The sequence below is a fragment of the Apium graveolens genome, chromosome 7 (genome assembly GCF_009905375.1).
Source record: "Apium graveolens cultivar Ventura chromosome 7, ASM990537v1, whole genome shotgun sequence".
Taxonomy (NCBI): Eukaryota; Viridiplantae; Streptophyta; class Magnoliopsida; order Apiales; family Apiaceae; genus Apium; species Apium graveolens.
In genome coordinates, this window is record NC_133653.1 from 185,220,551 (window position 1) to 185,228,604 (window position 8,054).

The 8,054-nt window shown below is 39.8% G+C and overlaps 2 non-coding genes across 2 annotated transcripts; both read left to right on the forward strand.

The window, feature by feature from the left end:
• Positions 1 to 658: 658 nt before the first annotated feature.
• Positions 659 to 765, forward strand: LOC141676348 (small nucleolar RNA R71). The gene has a single exon (XR_012556944.1). It is a non-coding gene; the product is annotated as a small nucleolar RNA R71 (small nucleolar RNA).
• A 3,587-nt stretch (positions 766 to 4,352) lies between these two features.
• On the forward strand, positions 4,353 to 4,459 carry LOC141676352 (small nucleolar RNA R71). The gene has a single exon (XR_012556948.1). It is a non-coding gene; the product is annotated as a small nucleolar RNA R71 (small nucleolar RNA).
• The last annotated feature ends 3,595 nt before the right edge of the window (positions 4,460 to 8,054 follow it).

Sequence of the window (8,054 nt, forward strand, 5' to 3'; positions counted from 1 at the left end):
TTCAAAGAGTAAAGAAAACTAGCATCCACTGTTACAACGAATTTAAAAGAATCACAAGATAAACGTATGCTTCCTCTTCTTCGTTGTTGCGTGCTAAAACGGTCTTCTTAATCTTCTCTCCTTGTTACTTGCTCCTTACTTGTTACTTGTTGTTGTGAAAACGTCTCCCAAGATTACTTATATAAGAGTCCACAAGAAACAGCAGTTGCAGAAGCCAATAGAACTCAAATTAGAAAATCCAGAATCTGAAAATCCGACCTCAGGTGGCCGCCTCCAATCCCACGCGGGCGCCTGCTCTCCAGGCGGTCGCCTGCTCTTCCAGGCGGGCGCCTGCATGCTTTCTGGAAAATTCCACTTTTTGCTTTTGATTTTGCTGATTTCTTCGCATAACTCCCCGCAACTGGTTCCAAGTACTTCCCTAGGCTTATTATGATGAAATCCCCCTAATTACGCAAGTTATACCCTGAAATGCAAAAATACTAGAAAAACGCATCAAACACACAAAATACTTGATTTCAAGACACCAATTCATGCCATTACAACACGTTCTAAGTTGTATAAAATGCTACTTATCACTCCACCAGACGCTACATCGAGCATAAATCTAGACTGAGCGCCCAAACCATTGTAGAAATAGTTTATAATCATCCAATCAGGCATACCATGGTATGAGCACTTCCTTAGCATCTCCTTATATCGATCCCAAGCCTCAGACAGAGATTCTCCAGTTTGCTAAACAAATTTAGTAAGAGCATTCCTGATTGTAGCAGTCTTCGCCATATGAAGGAATTTAGTGAGAAAATTTTGAGAAAGATCCTCCCATGTGGTGATAGACCCTGATGGTAGAGAATGTAACCAGCACTTTGATTTATCCCTCAGAGAGAATGGGAAGATTCACAACAGTCACCCCATTGAACTTGAAAGTGTCGCAGATCTCGATGAAATCCCTGATGTGCATGTTGGGGTCTTCTGTACGAGAACCCCCAAAATGAAATGAGTTCTGTATCATCTGAATCGTTCTCGACTTGATCTCAAAAGTGTTAGCCGAGATGGCTGGTCTGATGATGCTTGACTGAATATCATCGATCTTAGGGTGAGAATAGTCCATCAGAGCCTTAGGATTTTCTGCTTGATCTCTCATCACTACTAGAGCTGGTTCCTCGACTTTCTCTTCTTCTACTACTTTCTCTTCTACTCAAAAACTTCCCTTTGAATCACTATAACTTCATCCTCGGCTTGATCCAGAGTTCTCTTACGAGCCCGCGAACTCATATGCATACACGCTCGCTAGAGTACCTGAAACATGATAGCTTTGACTGGCTTTTTAGCTTCCTTCCTGCCTGGTACTTCAGTATCGCTGGGAAGTGTGCCAGGTTGACGATTGAGCAAGGCATTGGCTATTAGACCGATTTGATTCTCCAAGGTCTTGATAGAAATAGCCTGACTTTTGCATAACAGCTTTAGCTCCTCGAAATCAGCAATAGAAGGTGGAGCACCACCTCTTTGTTGAGGATATGATTGCCTTTGAGCATATTGCTGAGGTTGCTGGAATCCAGGTGGATTAACTTGTTTACTTATAGCTTGCTGATATGGTTGCTGAACAGCATTCTAATTGTTGCTCCAGCTGAAATTGGGATAATTTCTGTTATTAGGATGATAAGTAGTTGGCACAGGCTGCTGCGGTCGCTGGTAATCGTTCGTATACTGAACAGATTCATTAACAAGAGAATACTGATCCATAGCATGAGAGCCTGCACAAAGCTCACAGACAATAGCTATTTGATTGACTCCATAGTTGGCTAAAGAATCGACCTTCATAGACAGCACTTGGAACTGTGCTGCAATAGCTGTAGCTGCATCAACTTCCAGAATACCTGCTACCTTCCCAGGCATCATCCTTTGAGTTGGGTTTTGATATTCATTTGTAGCCATAGTTTCAATGATATTATAGGCCTCGGTATAGCTTTTGGCCCACAAGGCGCCTGCAGAAGCTACATCGAGCATGGGCCGAGATTGGGCCCCCAAACCATTGTAAAACCCAGTGATCACCATCCAGTCAGGCATACCATGATATTGACACTTTCTCAACATCTCCATATAGCACTCCCAAGATTCGCACATAGATTCTACTGGTTGCTGCGCAAACTGAGTAAGAGCACTCCTCAAAGCTGTAGTCTTGGCCATTGGATTGAACTTCAGCAGAAACTTTTGCGCAAGATCTTCCCTAGTAGTGATGGTCCCAGTTGGTAAAGAATGTAACCAGTCCATAGCTTTATCCCTCAGAGAGAATGGGAAAAGTCTCAGCTTGATAGCCTCATCAGTATCACCATTATATTTGAAAGTACTACAGATCTCGACAAAATTCCTAATGTGCATGTTGGGATCTTCAGTCGCAGCACATCCGAAAGAAACAGAATTCTGCACCATCTGAATAGTGCCCGACTTGATTTCGAAAATATTGGCCTGAATAGCCGGATGAACGATGCTTGACTGAATGTCATCAATTTTAGGCCGAGAAAAGTCCATAAGAGCTGGATCTGCTGGAACTATACAATCACCCATTATTACAGGTTCTTTCTTTTCACTCTCTTTATCAGAATCTACAAAATCTAACTTCTCCGAAATGTCAAGAGCTGAATCTGTCTCCTCAGCCGTATCTAGAGTCCTCTTGCGAGTGCGAGAACGTGTTTGCATAAACGCTCGCTAAAGTACATGAAACACAACCAGAAACAGTAAGTAACAAGTCTTAATCAATGAGTCCTAATGACCACTGATAGCAAGTACATAAACTAAACAAATTAACACCGAGTCCCCGGCTGCGGCGCCAAAAAATTGTTAGGCACAAAGCATATGCTAGTAATTCACGCAAGTATACGTGTTCACAAGTAATATAGAATGATTTCTAGTTCGTTCCCACAGAGACTCTGATTAATTATATTTAATTAAAACTTACAGACCAATGTATGGTTACTTTTCAATGTCAAGAGAATAACACTTAGGGTTGATTAACTAATATTAACTAGGAGAATTAAACACTTAAATTAACACTTGAATTAACAATATTAAACACACATGTGATAATAACTTCATTACTACTTCATTCAATAGTAATTGTTATTACCTTTAGCATGTAACAGTGATGATATTAATCGAACAACACGAAACTGATAAAAGCTAACTTTCGTTGCACAAGTACCATTCTACCAAGAATCCACAATTAAGATAGAAGTTGAATTGGCGTCAATTATGTTGAGACCCTATATGTCTATAGAATTTGACAATATAATGATTTAAGCGCAAGTTATTCATTATGATTACACAGGGCAAGTAAAACGGTTAGAGTTACCCACTAATAATGCATACCATACATGAACCTATGCTAGCATGGCAAGTTCTAAATCTCAAGATTCACTGTCGCTTCACAAGAGATTAACAAGTTGTCTTATATGTTCGCGACGCACATAAGACGAATAAGTGCAACCTATGCTAGATATCATACAATCACCCCTTATCAAGGTATTAAACAATTAACTAAAGAAATCCATAGTAAATCCGCTACGATACCATGATCACAATTAGCCCGTAATAGAACTCATTGTCACCATGGGTTCATACGAAAACATGATATTAACACAAAGATATAAACAAACAAAAATACATAATAAAAATAGAGTACGTCACAAGAGTATTGAGGTTCAAAGAGTAAAGAAAACTAGCATCCACTATTACAACGAATTTAAAAGAATCACAAGATAAACGTATGTTTCCTCTTCTTCGTTGTTGCGTGCTAAAACGGTCTTCTTAATCTTCTCTCCTTGTTACTTGCTCCGTACTTGTTACTTGTTGTTGTGAAAACGCCTCCCAAGATTACTTATATAAGAGTCCACAAGAAACAACAGTTGCAGAAGCCAATAGAACTCAAATTAGAAAATCCGGAATCTGAAAATCCGACCTCAGGCGGCCGCCTCCAATCCCACGCGGGCGCCTGCCATCCAGGCGGTCGCCTGCTCTTCCAGGCGGGTGCCTGCATGCTTTCTGGAAAATTCCACTTTTTGCTTCTGATTTTGCTGATTTCTTCGCACAACTCCCCGCAACTGGTTCCAAGTACTTCCCTAGGCTTATTATGATGAAATCCCCCTAATTATGCAAGTTATACCCTGAAATGCAAAACCACTAGAAAAACGCATCAAACACACAAAATAGTTGATTTCAAGACACCAATTCAAGCCATTACAACACGTTCTAAGTTGTATAAAATGCCACTTATCACTCCACCAGACGCTACATCGAGCATAGATCTAGACTGAGCGCCCAAACCATTGTAGAAATAGTTTATAATCATCCAATCAGGCATGCCATGCTATGGGCACTTCCTTAGCATCTCCTTATATCGATCTCAAGCCTCAGACAGAGATTCTCCAGTTTGCTAAACAAATTGAGTAAGAGCATTCCTGATTGTAGCAGTCTTCGCCATATGAAGGAATTTAGTGAGAAACATTTGAGAAAGATCCTCCCATGTGGTGATAGACCCTGATGGTAGAGAATGTAACCAGCACTTTGCTTTATCCCTCGGAGAGAATGGGAAGAGTCGCAACTAGATAGCATCTTCAGTCACCCCATTGAACTTGAAAGTGTCGCAGATCTCGATGAAATCCCTGATGTGCATGTTGGGGTCTTCTATAGGAGAACCCCCAAACTAAAATGAGTTCTGTATCATCTGAATCGTGCTCGACTTGATCTCAAAAGTGTTAGCCGAGATGGCTGGTCTGATGATGCTCTACTGAATATCATCGATCTTAGGCTGAGAATAGTCCATCAGAGCCTTAGGATTTTCTGCTTGATCTCCCATCACTACTAGAGTTGGTTCCTCGACTTTCTCTTCTTCTGCTACTTTCTCTTCTTCCTCAAAAACTTCCCTTTGAATCACTACAGCTTCGTCCTCGGCTTGATCCAGAGTTCTCTTACGAGCCCGCGAACTCATATGCATACACGCTCGCTAGTGTACCTGAAACACGATAGCTTTGACTGGCTCTTTAGCTTCCTTCCTGCCTGGCACTTCAGTATCGCTGGGAAGTGTGCCAGGCTGACAATTGAGCAAGGCATTGGCTATTAGACCGATTTGATTCTCCAAGGTCTTGATAGAAATAGCTTGACTTTTGCACAACAGCTTTAGCACCTCGAAATCAGCAACAGAAGGTGGAGCAACACCTCCTTGTTGAGGATATGATTGCCTTTGAGCATATTGTTGAGGTTGCTGGAATCCAGGTGGATTAACTTGTTTACTTATAGCTTGCTCATATGGTTGCTGAACAGCATTCTAATTGTTGCTCCAGCTAAAAATTGGGATAATTTCTGTTATAAGGATGATAAGTAGTTGGCACAGGCTGCTGCGGTCGCTGGTAATTATTCGCATACTGAACAGATTCATTAACAAGAGAATACTGATCCGTAGCATGAGAGCCTGCACAAAGCTCACAGACAATAGTTATTTGATTGACTCCATAGTTGGCTAAAGAATCGACCTTCATAGACAGCGCTTGGAGCTGCGCTGCAATAGCTGTAGCTGCATCAACTTCCAGAATACCTGCTACCTTCCCAGGTATCATCCTTTGAGTTGGGTTTTGATATTCATTTGTAGCCATAGTTTCAATGATATTATAGGCCTCAGTATAGCTTTTGGCCCACAAGGCGCCTGCAGAAGCTACATCGAGCATGGGCCGAGATTGGGCCCCCAAACCATTGTAAAACCTAGTGATCACCATTCAGTCAGGCATACCATGATGTGGACACTTTCTCAACATCTCCATATAGCGCTCCCAAGATTCGCACATAAATTCTATTGGCTGCTGCGCAAACTGAGTAAGAGCACTCCTCATAGCTGTAGTCTTGGCCATTTGATTGAACTTCAGCAGAAACGTTTGCGCAAGATCTTCCCTAGTAGTGATGGTCCCAGCTGGTAAAGAATGTAACCAGTCCATAGCTTTATCCCTCAGAGAGAATGGGAAAAGCCTCAACTTGATAGCCTCATCAGTACCACCATTATATTTGAAAGTACTGCAGATCTCGATAAAATTCCTAATGTGCATGTTGGGATCTTCAGTCGCAGCACATCCGAAAGAAACAGACTTCTGCACCATCTAAATAGTGCCCGGCTTGATTTCGAAAGTATTGGCCTGAATAGCCGGATGAACGATGCTTGACTGAATGTCATCAATTTTAGGCCGAGAAAAGTCCATAAGAGCTGGATCTGCTGGAACTATACGATCACCCATTGTTACAGGTTCTTTCTTTTCACTCTCTTTATCTGAATCTTCAAAATCTAACTTCTCCGGAATGTCAAGAGCTGAATCTGTCTCCTCAGCCGTATCTAGAGTCCTCTTGCGAGTGCGAGAACGTGTTTGCATAAATGCTCGCTAGAGTACCTAAAACACAACCAGAAACAGTAAGTAAAATGTCATAATCAATGAAACCTAATGACCACTGAGAGCAAGTACATAAACTAAACAAATTAACACCGAGTCCCCGGCAGCGGCGCCAAAAACTTGTTAGGCACAATGCATGCGCTAATAATTCATGCAAGTATACACGTTCGCAAGTAATATAGAATGATTTCTCGTTTGTTCCCACAGAGACTCTGATTATTATATTTAATTAACATTTACTCACCAATACATGATTACTCTTTAATGTTAAGACAATAACACTTAGGGTTGATTAACTAATATTAACTATGAAAATTAAACACTTAAATTAACACTTGAATTAACAATATTAAACATATATGAAATCATAACTTCATTACTACTTCATTCAATAGTCATTGTTATTTCCCTTAGCATGTAACGGTGATGATATTAATCAAACAACACGAAACTGATAAAAGTCGAACAATATGAAACTGATAAAAGCCAACTTTCGTTGCACAAGTACCATTCTACCAAGCATCTGCAATTAAGATAAAAGTTGAATAGGCATCAATTATGTTGAGTGTAACACCCCCAAATCCGGGGTCGGGGATCCGGGTTGTCACGAGTTCCATTTCCCTTAATAACACCCAATCTTAATACACAATCAACTACTCTGTACTGTGACCCCACAATAAACACACACACCACAAGTTATAGTCTCAGAGATGAATATCCAAAAATAATCACAAGTCGTTTTATTCCACAATTATATGTCAATACACCTTAAAAAGGTTTCTGAATAAATTTACATTTCTTTGCCATTATTACAATTCATAATTATACATAAGTCTGGTACATCATAAGTTGAAAACCTAGCCTATTGGTAGTTCCTACCTCAGCTACAGCGACATCAACGCCTATAGGAAACTGCGGAACATTTCCTGATCGCTTGCGAATCGGGAGCTTGGTCCTGTTCATCTTTTCTATCTGTTGTTGTGTGATGAAAGAAGAAAGCAAGGGTGAGCAGCAAGCCCACCAAAATAATATGTATAATGATTAATAATATATGAGCCTTCTCATAGTACTCATGAAAATCTTGGTCAAAAGAAATGAACCAAGTTTGATATCTTAATGCGATGAAGTCGCAAAATATTCAGTATATATATATACATATATACTATTCAAAATATTGGAAGTCCTCTTCCATGCATAATACACACAGAGTTCCAGTGTATAATTGTATAAAAATATCGTTGCAAGGTGATCTCACATATCTAACCTTGTCTCAACGTTTTTCTGAAAATCTTTGTCATGCATAAGATAATCATTTGCTAGATATAAGTTTAAAAGATGAAGTTACAAGATTGGATACTTACTAGAATCTTTTATCAAGTGTAAGATAATTACTTACTAGATATAAGTAAAAACAAGGGATGAAGTTACCAAATACTTCACTACACTTATATCATTTATAAAGCTACTTGAACTACCACTGTTCAAAGTATAATGAGCTTTTACCAGTTCATCACATAGATGAGACTACAAGATAAGACTTGAATAGATTCAATCTTTGAAATATTTTGAAGGAAATGAAGTTATGATATACTTCATTAAGTCCCGATATATATATACACCTATATATATATA